Source organism: Podarcis melisellensis (assembly GCF_964234715.1).
Source record: "Podarcis melisellensis genome assembly, chromosome: 2".
Classification (NCBI taxonomy): Eukaryota; Metazoa; Chordata; class Lepidosauria; order Squamata; family Lacertidae; genus Podarcis; species Podarcis melisellensis.
The window spans coordinates 73,329,404-73,353,444 of record NC_138529.1 but is presented as its reverse complement, the minus strand read 5'-3'; the positions used below and the strand labels follow the sequence as shown (position 1 = coordinate 73,353,444).

The window sequence follows — 24,041 nt, the reverse complement described above, 5'->3', positions numbered from 1 at the left end:
CCCAGGTCTAGTCAACATGAGTAAGCTTCACAAAGATTGCCTTGAAACCCACCACAGACCCTTTAGTGTTTGCTTAGTATTCTGGCTTCACTGCTTTTAGTCTCCTGTGGACAGGCAGGTTCAATTCCTTCTTGGCAGTGCGGAGAACTATTTTAGAATGCCTATTTGGCAGCACAACCCTAACCATGTCTACTCAAAAGTAAGACCTATTGAATTCAGGGCTTACTCCCATGTAACGGTATCTTAAGACAAACAGACAAACCTCTAACTTACCCAAAATATAGTAGATTTGTAAAAGTACCCAGAATTTGGATCTTGGGGAGGGGAAAGTTAATCTACTTTGTAAAACATTGTCTTTATTAGGCCCAACTTGATATTGAGCTAGACTTTGAGCTTGGCAGAACTCTTTCTCAGGCTGGATATTAACCATACACACAAAAGTGGAAGGGGAAGAAATATGCTGTGAAAAGATGGTGCCATCTGAAGAGATTGTATGAGATTCAGAATGGATCACCTCTCTCTTTTTTCTTCTTAAAAAAAGTAGCAGGCTCATCCAGGTTAGAGGGAGCCAACTTAGACATGTCAGTGGGTGAGGATGAGTTCATTTCTGTCCCCCTTCACAGGTACCCATACAGCCTCCATATGTTTGGCCTTTTCATTTCTCCAATGAAAATAGAGATGTCCTATTCCATGGGCGTAGTCAGGGGATGGGGAGGCAGCTTCTCCCTCCCAAATCAAGTAAATAAATAAAAATACTTAACTAAATGACCAATTGTGTCACAGATAACTTGGTTCTGCCTCCCCAACATAAAGCCTGCCTCCCTAAAATAAATCCTGGCTGTGTCCATGCCCTATTCCATCATCATCATCATCATCATCATCATCATCATCATCATCGTTTTATTATTTATACCCTGCCCATCTGACTGGGTTGCCACAGCCACTCTGGGCAGTTTCCAACATATATAAAAACATAACAAAGCATTAAATATATATTTTTTAAATCCCCTATACAAGTCTGCCTTCAGATGTCTTCTAAAGATTATATAGCTACTTATCTCCTTGGCTCAGGGGGTCGCATAACTCCATACCGTCCAACATTTCTCCAATGAAAATAGGAATGTCCTAAGGAAAAGGAGGACACTCCAGGATCAAATCAGAAACCAGGATGACTTCTGTAAATCCAGGGCTGTCCTTGGAAAACAGGGACACTTAGATGATCTGTGGCTGCAGCAAGATTGTTAAGAAGGCAGCCTGACTTGTGACAGAAGTTTTCTTTTTGGCCTTGGGCAAGTCGCAGGTTAATGGCTTCACTTCACTTCTAAAGGGGTGTTTTGAAGCTCAGTTCAAAGCTCTGAAATGTTTGGATGAAGGTGCTGAGGCTGTGCAATTAGGGGCAACTTTAGTAACTGAATAGCTGCTTTTGTGATCTTCGCTTCTGTTCTTCCACACTGATCAATCGATACTCTGCAGGCTCTGGTTCTTGTTGTGGATCTATAGGGCAGCGAAAGGGAGAGGGGGGTGGAGGGCCCTCCCTCTTCTAGTAGCTTTTCATCTCGATCAGCAAAGCCCAGACTTTATCCTCATCTGGCAAAGGGGAGCGCAGGACGGGCTTTCAGGAGAACTGTAAATATCACACACTAGCAAACTGTAAACTTGTCCTGCGTGTCTAACAAGTTGAAAAGGAACTGAATGCATTCCAGCTGGCATGCCCACCAGCCTTCAGACGGCACTTATTTATTCAAGGTAAAAAAGAAAAGGAGGGAAGGGGAGAAGCAGCCTGGGGTTTCCACTGGAGGATGCTGGCAGGCAAGCCGATCTCCAGGGCTCACACAGCCAATAAAGCCCTTAATAAAAATCATGCCTTCTTGCTTCAGAGCCAAAGTTTTTCATGCTGTGTACCTCTGAGGAACCAAATCCAGACCATGCCTGTAGCCTGAGGCAACCGGAGCTCACGAAAAGTGGTGTGCTGGACTAAAAGGGGCAGCGCTTGGGTTTCTCAGATAAGTCCTGATCAGTTTTACGCTGCATACGTAACCATTTCCAAGACTATTCCTTTCTCACTCTCTCACTCTCTCTCACACACACCATGCAATGAAATATCTCAGGGAGATGAAAGAAACATCTCCCAGGTGTCAGAGAAGGGACCCTCTGCCCTACAATGGAAGAATGAGGGGACTTCTCTTAACCTTCAGCCTGCTGCATTAATCAGGAGATTGCTTTTGATGTTGTCCAAGCCTAAAAAGAAAGTTCCGGTACTCAGGCTTACATATATACAGGAAATGTAGGCATTAATTACCCATGGAATTTTTTAACCACAATACCACACTTTTTCCTTATAAAGAAAGAAACCCCAGGCTAGGAGAGAGAGAGGCTGCCGGCATCCTAAGGAAAAGTTATTTACAAGAATAGGTGGAGAGGTTTCTCTAAAACTAGGAGACATGTGGATGAAATCTGTGGATGTGAACAAAAGCAAGAACAGATATGGAACTTGTGTAACCCTTTTCATGCCAAACGTTTTGCACACGGCACTTTCCTTTCTGTCATACAGCCTGTGTAACATTTTGCAGATCTTTTCTCTGCTGCGGAAGAACCTCTCTTGCCTCAAACCTCCAGTGAAATCCCTAGGCCATCGCTGTTTATATGGTCCTCTTTTCTCAAAAGATTTGCCAGAGGACATGTCTGGCTCCTGCAGTCCAGCCACTTGGTGCCCTAGGAAAACCATATGGCTAAAAGATAGTTGTACCAGGGGCAATAATTCATTTCTGCCATCACAGTGTAGCTGCTATGTATTGTAGCTGAGCACTGGCGAGGCTGGCCCAGCTTAGCACAACTTGTGCTAATTTTCAAGCTAACTTTCAGTTACTTGAGCTATAGCATATGTTACAATGTCCCTTAAAGAGGCTGAATCAGTTGAAATGTGCTGGGCCTCAATACAAATGTTCTCAGCGTGTCTCTGAGGTGTCCCCTCTCTCTATTGCTTGCACCAGTGAGAACATAAAAAGAGCTCTGCTGGATGAGACCAAAGATCCATCGAGTCCAGCATCCTTTTTTCTGACAGTGGTGAACCAGAATCCTGTGGGAGACCTGCAAGGAGGACCTGAGCACAAGGGAACTCTCCCCATGTATGGTTCCCAACAACTGGTGTTGGGCCACCTCTGACTGTGGACTTTATAAGGCTGCATGTTACCACCAGGAACTTTCTGTGCCTCTGGAATTTAGTCATCTAGTGTAAAACCAGAAGGTGGCAGGGAGGGAAGGAAACAGCATTGCAAAAGAGAACTACGATGTTGTGAGTGGCGGTTTGCTTGTTTGCATGCTTGTTTTACAACCACCAATGGTTGCTTGTCAACCCTTCATCACCGGGATTGCACTTCCCAACCCTCAAGTCTGCTCTACATGTGCTAGTTCCCAAGCTCACTGTAGCGACTGTGAGAGAACGGTCGGGGAATTGGCCTACTCCCCACATCATTTATGGCTTTCAGAATGACGCACTCAATCAGAATTCGAGAAACCTTCCATGAATTGTGTTTTCTCACTGCAGGCAGTGGGGTCTGGTTACTTTTTAAAACAGCAACACAGAGATATGTACACATTCATGGAAGTTGGGTTCATCAGTGACTGTATTAACCAGGGCCGACGATTATGATGATTATTACATTTGTAACTCTCCTTTCTCCCATGAGTCAGAGCAGGTTATGTGGTGTTATAGGCTGAGAATGTTCCTGCCATTCCCGGTAACCTTCATGACTGAATGGGAAATGAGCCTAGGTTTCTCCTCTGGATATATGCAGAGTTACAATCAATGACACTGAATTAGCATCCCGGAACTGACCTTTAGAATCCCTGAGCACACCTTTTGTATGGTGTAAACAGTATACATTACAAATTGATACACTCTGTTCTCATGAGTACATTCCCTGTTTGAGGCCCCTTAACATCAGAACTGATGGGCACAGGCTATTCCTGACATGAGGACGGAGGAGCAAAAGGTCTTCTTGTCAGCATACAGAAGGTTATATCTACGCACAGAATCTGAACAATTCCACTGTTTTGCCCACTACTCCCCTTCCTCCGAAATACCAGACTTGTTTTCGATGGAAAGAAAGGATATATTGTCCACCATTGGCATTTTCAGCCAGACCATCTCTGACTATCTCACAAAGCCGCAGTTTATGTCTCCGTAGTAGGGCTGACGTCTGTGGCTCAATGCATTTTGAACAGCAGTGCTCCGAGGGAGAATTACAGCATTGTGAAAGGGAACTACGGCGTTGCAGTTAAAACGGATGTCACGATTAGACTGAAGAAAGTTCTGGAATTTCAACGCAGCTGGCAAATCTGTCTGTAGCGCTACAGCATAGGGTCGCTTGAACAGAGCAAACGGGAAGCAGAGCTGTGATGTTGTACTCCAGCTACATGAAGGACAATGAGAACAATTCCCTGAACCCTGAATTGTAACCCTGAAACAATGAAGGGTGTGAGTCTCTCTTTCCAGGTGTGAGTCAAGCTGCTGGGCACTACCTACCGTATTTTTTTGCTCTATAAGACTCACTTTTCCCTCTCCAAAAACTAAGGGGAAATCTGTGTGCCTCTTATGGAGTGCAGGCTCCATGGCTTCAGCGATAGCAATGCGAAGCCCCCAAAGCGCAGTGGGAGCGCTCCCGCCATGCTCCGGAGGCTTTGGGTTGCTTTCTCTGAAGCCTGGAGAGCGAGAGGGGTCGGTGCGCACCAACCCCTCTTGCTCTCCTGGCGCTGCACAGAGGAGAGCTGCACAGCGCCCCTTCAGCGAAGCTGTAGGAGAAATGGAAGGGGCTCTGTTTCTCCTGTCGCTTCACTCAAGGGGCGCTGCTCAGAGAGGGGTGCGTCCTATGGTCGGGTGCGTCCTATAGAGCGAAAAATATGGTATTTAAAGCAAAGATGTGCATTGTTGTGCACCCACTCTCTAGCTTGCCCACTAAGTGCATTTGGGGTGCTCTGAATTTTCAAGAAGCCTCAACGGGCATTTTAAGAGCTCAGCTGAAACATCCAAAATGCCCTGGTTTGGCTGCTCACCCATTCCTTGGGTGGTGTGGGTACTGAATTTAGCGAAGGCAGTGGAGGAGATGGAAGCAGAGGGAGATGGTGCTTCTGTTCATGTGCAGGGAATCTCTTTCCGACTGAGACCAGGGACATGCCTTTAAGTACCAGGGTCCCCAGTCAATAAAAGACACTCTGCCTTTCAGTTCCATTCAGGGAGTGTCTTTGCCCACCAGAGATCCTGGGATATGTACCCCCCTCTTAGATCTCAGTAGGGGAGAAAGCTAATCTGCACATGGATGGGAAAGTCTATCACATCCACCATATCTTTTTGTCTTGGGGGAGATGGCCCTATGTCTCTTTTAAAAAGGGGAAAGAGTATGCTAATTTTATTCAGAGATGCAATTTTAGAAATAATGCTTATAATTCAAATAAGCCCTCAATACATCTCACCATGGTGGGGAAGACTGTGACCTGGGTGTGTGCCTGTCTGGGGGCTGCTGTTGTTGGACAACTTCAAGGCCCCTTCTGCTCTCCTCTCATAAGGTTCTTTATCTTTGAATCAGATTTTATCTGTAAGCCGTCTTTCAAATAGAGGACTCATCTGACAGGGTGGGGTGCAAGCACAAATGAGGCTCAGGCTGTCTCGATTCAGCTCACAGCCATTCATGCAGGGAAGCTTCCTTCTTCTAGCATCCCACCTTCAGGTGTTCACCCCACCCCCTGCTCCTGCCTCTAAGGTGCCCTCTGCATTACCTGGATTGCAGTTCACATCAGCCCTAGCCAGCATGGCCAATAATCAGGATTGATGGTAGTTGTAGTCCAATGGCATCTGGAAAGCACCACATTGGCTGCCCTGGCTCTAAGGTCAATGAGAGAGGCCTTCTTATGTTTCCCATGTGCATGAGGGGGCTTTCTCAGTTGCTTTGTAGAATTCCCATACCAGGAGATCTGGAATCGTATATTATTTACAGAAGCCCATGAAGTGCCAATAAAACCCTGCTGGCCTCTCAGCAGCTTTGCTGTATGTCTACAGAGCAATCTCAAAGGACAAGTACATGGGAGGAGGCTGCAGGGCTGGGATTTATTACAGAATGGAATTGTCTTCCTCTCGGCTTCAGCAGCAATCACCGGTCCTTCTCAAGCTATAGACAAATATGGCTCCAGTTAAAATAAGAGCTGTATTCAAGGCAGGCTTATGTGCCAAGGATCCAGGTCCAGATTCCTGTTATCCATTACTTCTTCTCACTTTGTGACTTTGGTTCACACGACAGCCCTCAGTGCTCCAACACACATATGTACCCGGCTCCTCCTCAGTCCACGGCTTGCATCTGGTGAAATATACTATGCTCTGCCTCTCAGCAGTTCAAGTTGATTAACATAGGGTTATTCCCAGTGCTATTTTTCTAGAAAAAGAAATGCTGGGACTCACCATTAATGCCTCCCTCATTCTCTCATAATGGCGCCCACCTGAGAGGTGCCAAAACTCAGTTCCAGCTGCGGGGAAAGCCCTGGTTACTCCAGTGGGGAAGGTTCCCCCTCACAGCAAACCTGTGAGACAAGTCAGGATGAGAGGGACTGAGTCAAGGTCTATGGCAGCTCACGCCACAGCAAACCTGTCAGTCTCTTTGGTGCCACAGGAGGATTTGTTGATTGGTTTTAGGGAAAGGACTGTACAGCATCTGTTTTACCAGGTTCAACGCCTGGCATTTCCAGCTAAGGCTGGGAGGGAATCCTGTCTGAAATCCTGGGGAGGCGCTGCCAGTCAGTCAACAATTTTGCGCCAGATGGACCAATGGTCTGGCAGGTTCCTATGCTGTTATTATACACTGCTAACAGCTAAACATGGTTCTTTTTTCCCCTGGAACTCATAGCTGACATTGTTTCACAATCACATTTCAGCAACTACAGGCCTCATTTATCTGGCTTTCCAGTCCAGGGTATCTTCAGCCTGGGGTGGGAGGGCCGTAGTGCAAGGAGAGGGTCAAGGGGAATTGGTCTGTTGCCTTTGGGAAAGTTCAGGCATTATTTTGGGGAAGGGAGCCCTGTGAGAGCTGTCCAGAGTGGCTTGAATGAATCGTGCTGCAAAGTCTGAGTTGGTATTTTGATTCCAGTCCTACAGCAAGGCCAAGTGGGGGCAGATGACACGCTCCTTCAAAGATGCCTTTCACTTCAGCACAACGCGGCCTCTGTGTGTCCGGAGAGCCTTTCTGGAATGAATGAAATGACCCTCTTCATTGTGCCCCGAGCACAAACAAAACGGCAGCAGTGCAGATAGTTACTCTATCCATACTTCCGCAAGGAAGAAACTTCGGCGTGAGAGGTAACGTGGAAAGTGGGCCAAACTGAGGGTGGGAGGAAGGTGGCCAAACTGAGGGTGGAAGGTGTACAGATCTAGAAAATGCACAAGAAAATGCTTCTGGAAACAAGATCATGGGGAGAGTTTATTGAACTCATTTATTGAAACATTTAGCTGTCTAAGGCAAAAGAAAAGATTCTCCTATCAGTCTGGATTGGAAGTTCAACGGGAACAGAGCTGTGTCGTCCATTGCAGCTGAGAGCAGCAGGACAGCTTAGGGGGTTCGTGAGAGGCTGTGAGGCACACCCAGCTCTGATCTCCAACAGAGGGAAATGGCCAGGGGGCTTGGGGCAATTGGTTAGGGAGGAGGCCGCCTCAGGCAACTGCCTCACACTCTGACTAATGGTAGGGCCGGCCTTGTGAACCAAAGTACTGGTGAAGAATGAATTAGCTATTTTTGTGTACACTGTAGCTACAGGTCTCCTGGCAGCTCTTACATTTTTCATCCTTATATAAGAAGCAGCATAACCGCTCCAGCCAAATACAAACAGGCATTGTGATCTGCATTTGGCAGCGGTGCATATCTTTCATACAAAAGATTCTCGTTTCCTTTCCTTTCCTTTTTCCTTTTCCTTTAACAGGCAGGCCTGTAAGGCCTGAATGTACAGGGTTGTGGTATCTCCTTTGTCTGGTCTCCGTCCACCAGCCCTTCGTGCTTGGCTCATGGAGTCCACATGACCCCATGCCATGCCTCCACCACCAGCGTTTCAGGGCACCAAAGAGTAGAAGCAACGTTTAACCTACAATCCAGTAACAAATGCAAAAAGGCTTCATGATACTAAAGGTGGGGGGAGGCGAGAGAGAGAGAGAGAGAGAGAGTGCACCATAAAAGCAGGAAACACAGGTTTGTCACTAAATGTATACTAGACCCAGGAGCTCAGGCCGCTGCTGGCTCTTTGCCAAGCAGACCTGTGTGTCATGAACGTATTTGTAAACATGCTCACTCAGCTTTAGCCATACATGCACTAAAATATAATGCGTAAAGGGGTTCTTGAAACGGAGTAGACTAGGAACTGGAGGATATTTACCATTTCCTGTGTTTATCACTACTGAGTCATATGTGTATGATAGTGAGACAGATATATTCAATACCTTTTCCCCAACCAGAAATAAATGACATATGGTGCAGAAGTAGCTCATTTCTACGGAAGTAAGTATTATTATTATTATTATTATTACAGTGGTACCTCTGGATACGAATGGGATCCATTCCCGAGCTCCGTTTGCATCCTGAAGCAAATGCAACCCCCGTCTGCGCGGGTCACGATTCGCCGCTTCTGCACATGCGCGTGACGTCATTTTGACCATCTGCGCATGCGAGAGCGGCGAAACCCGCGTGTTACTTCCGGGTCGCCGTGGAGTGCAACCCAAAAGCGCTCAACCTGAAGCAACTTCAACCTGAGATATGACTGTATTATTATTATTATTATTATTATTATTATTATTATTATTATTACATTTATACCCCGCCTTTTCCTCCAATGAGTTTAAGGTGGCATACACGAATCTCCCTCTTCCAGTTTTATGCTAAAATAAGCCTGTGGGTTAGGTTAGGCTGAGAAATGGTTGCCCAGTGAGCTTCATGGCCAAGTGGTGATGTGAATCCTGGTCTCCCAAGGTCCTCAATCCCGCACGCCACACTGGGCCTGCTCATTGGCTGTCATGGACACATGACAAGAAGACTCCCATCTGTTAACATAAAATGTTATGTGCAGGCCCACTGCCTGCCTGCACATCTAAGAGATACAGGAGGAGAAGACTAGATCAAGCATGTGGACAGTCAAAGCCAATTTTCATAAGCACTACCTAACATTTAGCTGGACATGACTGAGAATCACATAACCAGGGACAGAGAGCTTTAAAGCGTTAAGACCAGAAGGCGGAAAATATGAAAACAATGAGAAGAGGCAGGACTGAAGATTTGGAGATATGCTTCAAAGGTCCAGACTATGGGGAGCCCGGAAAAATTAATAATTACAATTTGGTCTTTTTTATTTTAGTTTCTTGTTTTTAATTGGATTATGATGTGGATATGTTGATTGGCTGTTTTTATTGGAAAATCAATAAAAATGATTTCATAAAAAAAAAGAATGGGAAGCGGAACAGGCTCTGTAATACTGTAATACCCAGAGTTTAAAATTACCTAAATGCACCAATGCCATGTGTTTATTAGTGCACCTTACTTAGATGCAATGTAGGACAGTCTCTTGCTGAAAAGATTATTCAGCAACTAGGGACAGGGCTCTGAGGCAGCACCTCTTGGTCGTAGAAAAGGAATGATATAAATGCACAAGGATATCCGTAACACCACCTATGAAATGCTAGAAGGTATGTGTTCGTACTGTGAGGTTCCATAGCCAGACACTTTAGTGCTGCAAGTAAGAGAATTCTGAAGTAGCTACGCTAAGAACCTGTTGCAGTTTTACCCCAATCAAACTGCTATGATTTCCCCCAAAGAATTCTGGTAATTATAGTATGGCAAAGGACCAGGTTATGGGAATTCTCTGTTCCTGTCACAAACTACAGCTCCAAGAGCTCCCTGCTGAGAGGTTATTAAACTAATTTAAGTAAATTGTGTGGTGGTCACATACCATGTGACACAACTTGAAGCCAGACATGGGCAAATTTGTCAATTTTGATTTCTCTCAGTTTCTCATTTTTCCAATCTTAAGTACCATTTCCCACATTTCCACATCAGTTTGCATTTTTTTTTTAAAAAAAAAAGAAACACCTCGCAAAATTTCACCAGTGCTTTAGCTCCGATTTCTCCTATTAGGCACATTTTTATATGGCGTTTGCATAATGTGCACAATTTTGCAAAGCAATTTTCCCTGCTCTAAAGCATGTGTGTATGCTGTTTTCACTAAGAAATGCATTTTTACCTGCACTGTGTTTTTCTACATATTGCTTGCCTGGAGAAGAGCACTGCAAAATTCAGTTCGGCTTGTGAATTAGGTTCACCTTTAAATGTGAGGTGAATGTTGTTAGCCCAAAAATGGAAACAACATGAAGTACTAACGAAAGAAGAGTGGCAGATGAAAATGATGGACTTTGCAGAACTGGCGGAACTGGCGGGAAGAATCCGGAACCAGCGAGACCAAGAATTCCAAAAAGACTGGAATAAATATATATCATATCTGAAAGACAACTGTAAGCAATTAACATCACTAGTATGGTTATCTGAAGATTTGTAAGATGAAATTGCTACCTATTCAGGTTGAGTAATTTAATATTTTAGGTAATGATAGAACAAGAATAGGAAAAGAAGTGAAATGCAAAGAAGCTAAATTTAATTTTGTAAACTATTAGGCGGGAGGGAGGGAAGTCGTCAGGCTCAGTTCAGCCAAAGAGATTTAATAACAGGATATGATGTTACGCAATGTGATTATATGTAAAACTGATAAAAATTATTGTTTTAAAAAATGTGAAGTGAATGGAACTTCTTCCTCAGCCCTGCTGGACACCAATGCAAGTTTTTCCCCAGTCAATTTGTGGTAACTAGCTAGGAGAAAGAGAGAGCTGAGCGGATCTGCTCAGATATAACAAGTGACCCCCCCCCCACAAAACCCAATACAACTGGAAGAGCCAAGGCAAACATCTGAGACACAAACATCCATATGCGCACATAAATAGTTCCTTTGACTGTTTATCAAACTCAGGAAGGAAGTGGGATCAGACAGAGAGATCAGAAGTTGCTGACCCATCATATGACACTCCCTCTCAGAAACAAAAACAAAAAACCCTGCAGCACACCCACACAGGAAACAACAAGGGAAGCCTTGAAAAGAACTGAGGACACCACAATCACACCCCGGAGGTGGCCAATCTATCAAAATTCCTAAACCAGAGATTAATAGAAGGCACACATGGACCACAATTCAGAGCCGGGGATAGGACTTCTCTCCTTTGTAGCAGATGTTTGTGGCTTGCTGCCATACAGCAAGCGAAATCTTTCCCAACACATTCATTTAACAAGTTTTTTTTTTTAAAAAAACTATTTATAGATGAAAGGTTATTTATGTGTACTTATGCAATGCTTTAAACTCATTTGGACTCTGCGTTCAATCAGCATCTTTCTGGATGCAAACAAAAGAACTCTCAGATAATTCCAATAGACACATTCGCTCGCACGCACGCACACCCTCCAACAGCATCCGTTCCTAAATGCATAAGGTGCATTAGGTTGGGAAGGGAAGCCACAACTTCTGCTTCTGGCAGATGAATCAGGTTGCCCACTTGCCTTGTGCAGGAAGCTGTCATGTTAAAGGAGAAGCGAGGATCACCACAAGTCAGGTGACCTTTGGCTAACAATCACTGGGAACTTTAGGGACACTCATTGTCATGAGCGTCTGTTCACCTGGCTGTCCTGACTAATTGCCATGAGGACAATCTGATGTGGCTTTTGTAGGTCAAAAGTGAAGCTATATGTGGAAAAGAAAAGACTTGCCGGATAATGCATAATTCCTGGAAGGGGGGAGTGTTTGCTCTGTACAGCTCAACAAATATTAGTCCAGTGGGTACCTTGTATTTATTTTACCTGTGGGCAAGTTTATTCACCTTGTTTATGACTACTGAGACAAAAAGCTTCGGAACAATGGCTGTGATTGCAGGGGTGCAATGAAAAGGCTTTACAGAGGACAGGAGCACATCTCTTAAGTTCTGGGAGGAAGATGCTGTGCCTTCTCAAAAGCTCACCACTGGATCCTGACTCTTGTCTTGTGACTTTAGTTTCTCATTCATACTCTACCCCCCAGTTCTCACAAACTGACAGGGCCTTTAAAAAATACAAATAAAAGTGGAAGAACAAAGATGTGCAGCTCAGCCTTGAAGAACAGAACACACATCCCAACCCTGACTGAAGGAAAGAAAGCTCTTGTAGAATTATATCTAGGGCTAATACATACATTCAGTTTCTGGCATGGTACAGTCTTCTCAAGTGACTCTACCACTTCAAACTTGACATAGGCTTTGCATATTGTAAAACGTTTTCCCACATCAAAACTGTGTCCCATATGAAAGTAGATTCAGGTAGGTAGCCCTGTTGGTCTGACACAGTCGAAATAAATTTAAAAATTTAACTAAGTTTGTTCTGGGTATAAGCTTTTGTGTGCATGCACACTTCTTCAGATACACATGCACACGGAAACATATACCCAGAACAAACTTAATTTGTCTCTAAGGTGCTACTGGACAATTTTTTATTTTTATTTATTCCACATGAAAGTGTTATGTTCCAGAAAGAAGGCTTTGGGCCTAATGCATCAGAAATGCAAATATTTCATGTGGGGCATGGCATCTTTCCCACATGAAATCTGAGGGGCTATAGTTGTGTTTAGAGGACTGTACCATTCCAGGAACTGGCATTCTGAACCAGCCCTTAAGCTGGGTCTCTAGTAGCTCAGGCAGACATTTATTGCCTATGTTGTTTATATCCAAGCTTTCAAATAAACTAAAACAGGATAGCTATGATCTTATATCTGGGTCTGACTGAATGTCAGATAGTGGTGATCCTATCCATTTTGTGGCATTACTGGCAGTTTTGGATGCACACAGTTAAACCCTTCTTGGCTACTATCAAAGGCTCAGGACAGCAGCACGACTGATGCAATTGCAACTAGTACAAATCCAAGAGGGGCTGCCGCCATTGTGAATGCCTCTGAACTGTTTGGGATGGTGATTGGATGACTGGGGACAATAACATGCACCAGCCAATCAGCCCAAAGGGTAGGGAGCAATAAAGGGCATGAGAATTCAGAAGCACAATTTCCCCATGATCTATTATGGGCTGATAGCTGCCCTGGGAATATTTATAGTTTACCAGGATCAAGACATCCCATCAACACATAGGCAGGAGGGACGGGGCTTCCCTCTGACTTTGATACTAGAGCAAAGCCACCTGCAGGTGTGCATCATCATGGTTTTCATGGTAGTTTGCACAAATGGTAGGATCCGAATTAACCTGGCGCTGCCATTTCATAGGTAATTTCATGAACAAAATCCCCATGGCAGAGGTAGGTGAACTTTGTCCATTCTCCAAAAGGTAACATAAACCCAGGACCTCTTACAGAGTTTGATGCTGTCTCTGCAGCTTCCGAGCTTTCCCCCATCACACACATGGCTTCCAGATGGACTACCATCCCTCCAAGCAAGAAGCTGTGGCTGAGGCAATTCATGGCTCATTTTGGTCTTATCATGTGCTGCCCAGGCATGTTGGACCTGATCCAGCTTCTCTTTATATCAGTGGGCTGCTGATGTAGCCCTTTCATCAGAAGGCAGCATCCATCCTTAGATATTTTTTTGCCTAGATGATATGTTCATTGCCTCCATATGATCCATGCTACGCCTGGAACAGAGCTGAGAGCTGCTTTCTTGTTGTTTGGGCTCCCAGGCGGGATGGAGCCTGAAGGCTTTTGACTCTTATTATGCACAGGAAAATCCAATATAGCACCCTGTTGTTTGACTAGCTTTATTAGTCACTTTATTCAAAGAGCTTTCTTTTTGTCAGCTTTTTTTTTGATTGAAGCTTTTTTGTGGTTACCCATCAGTTCAACCAGGGAGCGGGGGGACACAAGACTTATAAATCCAGGAGTGCCTAAAATTATATCATGAGCAATGTAGTATACCCAGTTTTCAGGTCAGGCTACATGTTACACCTAGGCCCCATCTGCACTGTGCATTTAAAGTACCACCATGCCATTTTAAACGGTTGTGGCTTCATCCAAAGATTCATGGGAAGTGCCGTTTCTTAAGGGGGTTGAGAGTTGTCAGGAGATCCTCTATTCCCCTCACAGAACTACAATTCCCAGAGTGGTTTAACAGTCAATCCTTTATCCAAGGGAACCCAGTGAGCACTAGGAAGGCCTCTGCATGAGCCTGTGAGTCCTACATGGACAACCCCTGGAGTATGCTTGGCCAGCCTTATGTAGAAGACATTTAGTCCGCAGTACTGGTGCAAGAGTGTGGTTTCAAGTGCAGTGGTACCTTGGTTTTCAAACTTCTACGTTGACGAACATTTCAGTTTTCAAATGCCGTAAACCCGGAAGTAAATGCTTCAGTTTTCAAATGTGCCTCAGAAGTCAAATCAGAAACACGGCTTCCGTACTGAGTTTTCCATATTGAGTTTTCCTTTCTGAGGCTTCTGTACTGAGTTTTCGGTTTTCGAATGTTTCAGAACTCAAACGGTCTTCCAGAACAGGTTACATTCGAAAAACAAGGTACCACTGTACGTTTTATTGCTCTTGGGAAAACTAAATGTTAAACTTAATGTATAAGTTGTTTGTTCATATTTTATATTTGCCTGACTGTTGGAAGATTGACCATGAATATTTGTCTAGTATAAACTGTATATGTTATTCCATGCGGATGCAGCCCATTGGCCTAAATTATAACTCATCATGTTTCGTATCCAGGCCAAATAATATATTAATATATTAAATATGCATCAGTTTCTTAATGTGTCTTGTAAATCGCATCGTACAGAGACATGGCTTTGAAATAACCTTGCATAACCTCCAAGGCAGTGATTGCCAGACCAGCTGAACTGCCCTTGTGGGAAGGAATTTCCGCAGGACACAGTGAAGCCCTTAAGCTCCCCCTTCTGGAAGGGCCTTTGGGAGAAGGAGCCTACCATCTGGTCTCTGTGACAAAAAGCCTTGTACAATTCTCACCGTGGTATCTGGCATGTGCAGGCTATGGGGATGTTTGGCTCACCACAGTAAGGTAAGGAGGCGGGGGGAGGGATTCTGCAACAATCTGACACCCTGTGCTGATATGAAATTCCTTCATGGGCTTTCACCACCCCTTGATTTGCAGCAGGAGGTTCCTTTAGACGCCTGTCACACAAACACAAACAGTATGAAGGGAACAATGGGCAAATTCTATTGGTAAAGGAAGAATCAAAGCGGCCGTAGTTCTCTACCAAAGAATTATGTCACTCCCAACACTTCCACCCTCCCCATCGCGTGGTTATCTGCAACTCATAGCAGGTACTTTTTTATTCTTTAAATGAGATAGACAAGGAGACCTCCCAGCTGGTGTGAAATGACAGGTAGAAGCAAAGAGTAACTGGCACATGTGATCTCGCCTGCCCTGGTTCACAGTAATTTTGCAAATCGACTGAGATCAGCATTTTCTGAACTCTCTCAGCAAATAACCAAGTGAGAGATAGATGCCCCAGACGTATTTTATTGTGATGGGGGTCAAAATGCTCACAATGAAGCTTGTCTGCATTTGCTAAAGTTCAGTCACACTGGGAGCAAAGCCTTGGGGGCAGTACAGCAAGCACCGCAGCTATGATGTAGAATAGAAGATGAGAGGTAGAGGGTGTGTGTGTCAAATTTTGGTGTCGCACAGGGTGCCGCTGAAATTTGAGACCCCAAGGTCCATCTCTGCAAGTGCTCAGGCAGCAATCCTATCTCCATTTACTGAAAAAGAAGTCCCATGGAACAAAATGGGGCATGTGCATAGGTGGTTTATTATTTGTGGCTTTCCAAATACTAAAACAAACAAACACACTCAACGTATTTGGCCGGGATTTGACGGACTGGTTTACCTGAGAAGGAAATCATGTTTAGAAGACCAAATCCCAAAGACAGTTTCACATCTGTTGTTTATTAGCCTCGTATTCACGATCCAAGATTCCAGTCAGAACCATGAAGCATTGCGTGTGAGAGGCTGTAGCTCAGGGTGGAAAACTGGTGAGGCTAAGAGAGACTACTAGATATTTTTTTTCTCTCTCTCCTCTCTCTCTGCTACACAGGTGAATTTTGTCTTAGTCCACTGTAGGTAAACTTAAGGAAGCAAATGCCGTTGAAATTAATGGCAATTCATTGTATATATCTTAGTGCAAACCACCATAAGGAGGTTCCTGAATTTCCTTCATTTCAAAGCATCCCACTCTTTCTTGCTGGGAGAGCCACTTCAGCTGAATTATTTTTTATGCCTAGCAAAGTGCCCAAAGCCAAAACGTTCCATGGTTCTGGTGAACATGTGACTCTAGACTGAAGCACAAGGAAATTGATTTAATGGAGTGAGAGAGTTTCTCCATTTACTGCAACTCCATGAATGTGATGTGTTGTTATCTTCCAGCATGAGAGGCAGGGTGGAAATATGTCAAGTCACCAGGTATTCATTTCCTCCCTCACTTCAAACACAGACCATAACAGGCCGTGAAACAAACGTGGAAGCGATAAAACTCCAGATCTTGGAGTAAACACATGGATAGTGTTTTGTCTACAGGTGGAGTTTATTGCATTCCTGCAAACGGTTTATAGCCTTGAGACGCTGCCGTCATCCCCCGCCTCCCTTGCCTCCTGTTCTTTCATCCATCGGCCTTGTTCTGCTATTGTCTGCTAGATCATCTCAAACCGGTTTCCCGTGGAAAATAAATTTGCATCAGAGAAACAGGGAAGGGGGCATGGGAATAAGTGAGCAGGCAGCACCAGCCTTTCAAACCAGGGTTACTCAAACTGTGACTGACCAGGTCAAATGGAGCCCACCAGCCATGTATGGTGGCTACAGAGGCTTGATACTCTGTTTTTGTTCCCTGCTTGGAGTGGTCTGGCAGATCCCAGCATATGAATGCTGATGGACAATGCTCACCTTGGCAGATCAAAAGTCATGAGGTCCTGGTTCGAACCAATTCCGTGCCACTGTGGGGTCAGGTAAGCTACAGTATCCAGGGCTTTTTTCCCCAAGTGAGTGCCAATGCCATTCTCAGAGAACAAGGGAGGAGCTCATGGTGATCTCTGACAGCTCTTTTTCTAGGAATACAGCACTGGCAAAGACCAGTCCTTTGTGGGCAGAAAATGGCTCTTTTGGTGGTGTTGAGTCATTGTCCACTTGGTATTTGGTGTCTTTCTTGAACAATTGCATTTTGAAGGGTCAAAAGGGTGTTCTGTATCACAAGAGGAACTAACTGGTGTGAAAATCAAGCTGCAACTTATGGTCCCCAAAGAGTTCCTTTTTTGGTGACACCGCTGCTTTTTACCAACTTTGCCACATAAAGTACGCCCAGTTTGCAATTGTGAGTGACAAAGAGATGGGACTAAACCAGAGGGCCCCACTTCTGATTCCATGTGAATTAGAAAAATTGTATCTTTATGAATACCCCGTTGTTAGCTTGCACGTAGGAATATTATTTCTTTCAATCTTATTTGTTTGTTAAAAGCAATTACATCCTACCTCTCTGAGAAATATTGCCCAAGGTGGCTAACAATGAATAATTCATTGAAAGGTAAAAGATATATTTAAAAAAAAATACACAGAAGAATCAGAAAAGAAAAGAAAGTAATATGAAGTAGAGACAGAACAAAGCAATATATATATATGGCAGCAGAGATTAAAGCTATCCAGTTAAAATCAGCCAATGGATAGGCCAAGTGCCAGCCAAAAGTAGAAATAAACGGGGCGGGGGGATTCGCTTGGAAAGTGACAGCAAAGAGGAAGGAGAGAGGGAGAGAGAGAGAGAGAGAGAGAGAGAGAGAGAGAGAGAGAGAGAGAGAGAGAGAACCTGATTCCTCAAGGGCAGTACTATCCCATCTAAAACAGGTTGAACATCCACTCTCTGAGCCACAGGCATATGGGCCATGAGCATCTCTGTTTTGTCTGTATTAAGTTTCATTTCCTTTTCCTTCATCCATTCTATTCCCAACTCCAAGCACCGATTCCTTGACACCAGTCTTGGAACACAATGGCAAGGAAAACTAGAGTGAGATAGGAAGAAAGGGCAAGAGCAACCATTTGCCCCTTCTGCCCCCACCCTCAGGCCTAAGATGAGGAGAACATGGCTGCACCACATCATTGATCTTAGTTACTGGGGGAAGTCATGGCTTCCCCCCGAGAATCCTGGGAAGTGTAGTTTGTTAAGGCATGCTGAGAGCTGTTAGCAGGCCCCTATTCCCCTCACAGAGCTACAATCCCCAAAGTTCCCCGGGAAAAGGGACTGGTGGTTTCCTTAGCTGCCCTGAGGACTTTGTTGAAAGGGGAAATGCCAAAAGCAAAGGACGAACAGATCTGCTCTGATGGTGACAACTATGAACTGTTTTTGCTGGGGTAGCTAGAAGCTCCAGATGTTTTCCAGCTGTTTCAAAAATGTTGACTGCTGTGATCATTTTAACCAGGCTCTACCCATTCAGATCAGAAGTGAACAAGCTTAGGTTTCCCCAAGGCTTTGCCATTTCAGGCTGTTTGGTATAGTTTGAACGCAGGACTAACCAGTGGAGAGTGTGCCCAGATAAATGATAATGCATCTTTCACATTGAGGAAGTCAGTGTAAACACCACTTATCGTGCACATGCACATGTGCTCTGGGTTGAGTTTTCTTCCTCTTTCCAACGTCTTCATACTGTTAAGACCCAGATAAATTCTTTTTTTAAAAAAAAAGCATGCAGCATATTTTTAAAAAATGGTTTCGAAGATTACGAAATTGCCCTGTATGCAAGTGACAACCCAATGTTGTCGTTCTGTAAATTGCCTCATTCAGACAGGCTTACATTGCATAGATTTTACTGGTGATTAAGCCAGTGCTTCTGTCCTGATCTAAGGTTCCTTTTTAGCTGCAGGACCTGTTGCATCTGGAAGTGGGGCTTTTTGATGAACGTAGTAAGCTCATGGCAACTTCATGGCCAACCAGTGATGTGAGCCCAGCTCTCCCCAGCCCAAATCTAACATGCTAACTGCGACACCCCTTCTTTGCCAGCTCACTATTCTATAACCAGGCCTAGTACCAGAAGTCAACAAAGCCAGGCACTGCCCAAGGACCCCCCCAGCAGCTCAGAAGGGCCCCCCAGGAACCCAACCTGGCTGTGCCACTTTCCCACCCTTCATTGTATCAAGCACTGGGCGGGCTGTGGCGCCACTTTTGAATGGGAGCAATCCACTGTTTGCAGTTCCATCAACACATTTTACAGATCTAGAGCAGGGTATTGCATTTTGGACAAATTAAAACGGCAGGCGGTTACAGAGGACAGGAATCAAAAATTAAACTGCCACCTATCCAATGTTAAAACGCTGCCCTGGGGCCAGCAAGGAGGGTGGTAAGTGTGTTGCTACTGCTGCAAAAGCAACAGCGGGTGAGTGAATGGCAGGGGGCATCTGTGGCACCTTGCCATGGGTCTCCTGAAGCTTGGCACTATCCTTGTCTGTAACTGCCAGCTGATTCTAATAGATCTGGCATTGTGCTGTGTACTGCTACTGCTACAGTGGTACCTCGCGTTACATACGCTTCAGGTTACAGACTCCGCTAACCCAGAAGTAGTACCTCGGGTTAAGAACTTTGCTTCAGGATGAGAACAGAAATTGTGCTCTGGTGGTGTGGCACCGGCAGGAGGCCCCATTAGCTAAAGTGGTGCTTCAGGTTAAGAACAGTTTCAGGTTAAGAACGGACCTCCGGAATGAATTAAGTACTTAACCCGAGGTACCACTGTACACACATACAGATGTTTAGATTCTTAGATTCATTTTTGGGGCGCGGCCATGGGGCTGCCATGATTATCTCCTGCATCTCAGAATTGATTGATATGCATTGGATTGGCAGGAAACAAGGGGTGCAAGACAAAATCCATGGGGCACCTCAGATTGTTTCTTGGGATGCGATAACAGCAGTCTTCAGAATCAAACGGCCACACAGGTCTTTCTATACAAATTATTGACAAGGTACTTGCAGTGGGAGCTTTAAGTCTCTCTCTTTTCTCAGGATCCATTCAACATAAGCACACTAACATGCTAGGGAAAACAGGATGGAAAAATATTAGTGGAGTGCAATCCTATGGATAGAGTACGCATTTAAGGTCATAGATAAACCATAATAGAGGAATAATTATCTGGATTTATGTGGTCTCATTAGCTCTGATAGTGCAGCACATCGGACCGCAAAGTAATTAGTGCTGTTGTACAGAAGGATTTAGAGAGCCTTTTACATTAAATACTGTCATCATCGTTAATCAGCCCAACTAAAGTTCCTGCCATTATTAGTGCACTTAACATCTCGAAACGTCCTTCTGTTCTGGAGAAGAAATAGCGCCACAGAACACACCAGACTCTGAATGATCCAGGCTGAACCCGAGCCAAATCCCTCCGTGGAAAAGTTTCCATTGTCACCACAGTCATAGGATAATTGAAATTTTATTTTTGACTTTATTTAAAACACTTCTGTTCCACCTCTCAGTTACGAAAACACAAACCCACAAATGTCTGCAGCAGCTAACAGAGAAGTGAAGAAGAATCAGTTTAAAATATACACAGTAAATAATAAAAACCAAATGAGCAATAGAGAAAGGAGCCAAACAATGGAACAATCAATCAGCAGCCATAAAGCAATATAAAGGGATAATGTGCAGTTGTTTGGGAGAGGTAATGGAATTCAGCAACCTCTTCCTACTTGTTCAGAAAAGCTCACATTGACTTTATTGTTCTGGCAGCCAGTGCCTATTGGTGATTATGGCTCAAGATACAAGGAAAATGGAGGGTGCTTGACATCCCTTTCCAAGAAAACTGTTCCATATCAGCTTCTGGGAAGTCATGAAGAGAGGCTTCTGGCTGAGATAAAGAAAGAGTTTCTGTTTGCAACAAATACTAGGAACTCATTGGAAGCTGCCTTTACTCAGTCAGGCTATTTAAGCCACCTAGCCAGTACCAACTGTACTTTGATTGACAGTGACTTCCTAGGGACCTGCTACCTGATCCTTTTAACTGGAAGTGCCTGGGTCTGAACCTGGGATCTACTGCATGCAATGCATAAGCAACATCACTGAGCTACAGCCCCATGGCCACAACCCACAATGCTTAGGGAGATGCAGGGTCATCCATGCTTGCTTCTCCCAGCCACCCCCCCCCATATTAAGGGGGCTGCCACCCCCCACTGCCACCGGGTGCCCTCCGCATGCCCCTGCAACCTGCAGCCTCCCTCGGTGGCTGCACTTCCTGATCTGTTTCTTCACAAGTTCTTCTGGGCTTAAATTGAAATGTGGACACCCAGGAAGGCTGCAGGGTACAGACGACTGGCAATATGGTTTGCAGTTTCTATCCCCTTTGATAATTTTGAAATGTAACTTGTTTTCTTATCAATGGAGAATGGTTATTTTAAAAAAAATCAGGAGCAATTTTCAGCACAGCACATGTCTAAACCATCATCACCTCTTAGGACAGTGAGTTCCTTACATTCATTATGCTTTGTGGGACAATGCACTTGCTATTTTTCTGCCCTAAGTTCACACAAGCTCCTCTTTCCCCTAGAACACCCTACCCTTTATTTTTCATTCCCTTTCTCCCAAACAGTGGACAACACAAAGAACTAAACAGTATATACCAATGCTGGGCATTGACATGTAGACTAAGTGTCCCAATATCTTTCCATGCGTCATACTCACATGGTTTTATAGCCATCCACCCACTTGCCCTCCTCTTGGTTATAGTGCCCCATTTCCTTCTCACCACCCACATACACTTACTTTTTCTCTCCGTCCTCCACCTGTCTTGGCAGCAAAGCCAAGGGCACCACACCTCAGTTCTGTGGCGGCTGTGATCTGTTCCCTTCCCTTCCAAGGGTATTCCCATAGCTGCTACTGCAGAGGTCTTACTCTTTCTTGGCTCTTTACAACCAATGAGCTTGCTTCCCCTGTCCACACACATGAGCAGTCCCAGTCGCCCCCTGATGTACACTTGCTTGGACCCATCCAACGTGTGAACCAGGAGTCGAGGACGAACCAAAATCTAACCTGCTTTGCAGGATTGTTATTGTTGCGGAGGTGAGATTGAGGTTCTTGCAACTGCCCTGAGGCCTTGAAGGTCGTGTTGGAACAGAGAGAGAAACAAATCAGGTAGGAAGGCACAGCCTTTGAGAGGCCTCCCTCACTGTCCTGGCTCACTTGAAAATGGATATGGAGACTGGGCAGGTGTCAAAGGTCAAAGGCAAGTTGGGCATCTGCCAAGGTCTCACACACCAACAGGAGGTGCACAGGCAAGAGCTCTTCCTCTGCAGCTCAGCATCTTCCTTCTTCATATGTCTCTTGTTCTGCTCCAGAAAATGGCGGTGGTAAAAAGGACAAGGGATAGGGGCCACTTATTGATTTAACTTTTATTTAGAGACTGCCTTTCCGATCAAAGCTTCCCAAGGCAGCTGACGTCATTAAAGATTTCAAACTACAACAGCAATACAAAATAGAAATGGAAAAGTACCTCAGCGCTATTAACCATCAGCAGTAAACCAGATAACAGATAAACCATCCCAACCTGGTTTCACAATTTACAGAGCAATTATTTAAGTTACCAGACCCTTTCTAGAACACTGAAGTGTAGTGATCTTCCTGAGGCTCAGAGTTCCACATTCCACAGCTGCGGGGTCACCACTGAAAAGGCCCTCTCCCTTTCGCCTGCCAATTCTACTTTCCTAGGTAGCAGGCAAATGAAGTGTGGGGTCAATTGTTGATCTTAATGTGTGGGTAGGTTGCCAGGGGTACAGGCAGCCCTTCAAACAACTTCAGGATTTTCAAGGTTAAAGCCCGCAATTTAAATTGGGCTCACCAGCAACCAATACAACAAGCATAATAAGGGTGTTACAAGATCTGACCACCTTGCTCCCATCTTGGCAGCCACATCTTGAATCAGCTGAAGTTTCCAAGCCATCTTTAAAGGCAGCCACACATAGAGCACATTGGGCAGAGCGGTCCCTCCCCCTACCTGGCCGATCCCTTGGCAACACCTCCCCAGGCGGGATTGGGCGATTGGCTGAGGTAGGCGGAGACCTCCAGGTCTCCAGCCTGGGGAGGGCGAAGCCAGCCCGTACTACCAGGAGCTGCACTGGGATCCGGGGGGCTGCGCGTGACCACGCAAAAGGCGCCCCCCCATTTGATGTGGGGAGCGGTCATTACAGTAGTCAAGCCTAGACATGACTGGGTATAGTTTACTGTGGCTCAGTTTGACTGATGCTGAAGCTGAAGAAATGAGCTCCTGCTCACCACTGCCACAAGTTAGTGCAGAGTTCAAGAGAAATCCCTAACCGCATACTTATTCTTTCGGAGAAAGTGCCACCCCATCCTAGCCTAGATGTAAACTTCCTTCTGGAACACGCAACCCTGCCTCCACCCACAGAACTTCCATCTGGACTAGAATTTGTTTGCTCAGTTTAGGAGTTCTGCGGCCTCCCTGGGATTGGAAAACAGAAATGAGAGATAGAACTGACTGTCAACCACATACAGGTGATACTGCAGCCCAGACCTCCAGATGGTTTCCCCCAGTGGTTTCATGTAGGTCAGGGGTTGGCAGCCTAAGGCCCATGGGCCAGGAAGTGGCCCACGGGGGCTGTTTAACCAGCCCACGAACCACCCCTTGGTGAGTCCCCGCGCATTGCACTAAACTGGCGCAGGGACTCGAATCTTCTGCAGCTCTGGAAATCGCTTCTGCGCATGCGCAGACACCGGAAATCGCTTCTGCGCATGCGCAGACACCGGAAATCGCTTCTGCACCGGTTGGGCCCACGGAGGATCTCCACAGGAGTGATCTGGCCCATGCTCGGTAAGCCTTGCCGACCCCTGATGTAGATGTTCAAAGGCATGGTGGACAATACCAACCCCTGTTGAACCTCTTATGTCAATTGTCACAGGGTAGAGCTGAAGGACCAACTTTTGAGAATGCTCATCTAGGAAGATTCAGCTCCACCACAAAATGGTGT

General features: G+C 45.2%; 2 long non-coding RNA genes across 2 annotated transcripts in view; both read right to left on the bottom strand.

The window, feature by feature from the left end:
* LOC309363908 overlaps positions 1-24,041 on the bottom strand; it is an 83,091-nt gene that overhangs the window by 35,873 nt on the left and 23,177 nt on the right. The window lies entirely within an intron of this gene.
* Positions 20,490-23,601, bottom strand: LOC309363918. The gene is made up of 2 exons (XR_014165653.1): positions 21,823-23,601; positions 20,490-20,911 (listed from the first exon to the last, which is right to left on the bottom strand). It is a non-coding gene; the product is annotated as an uncharacterized lncRNA (long non-coding RNA).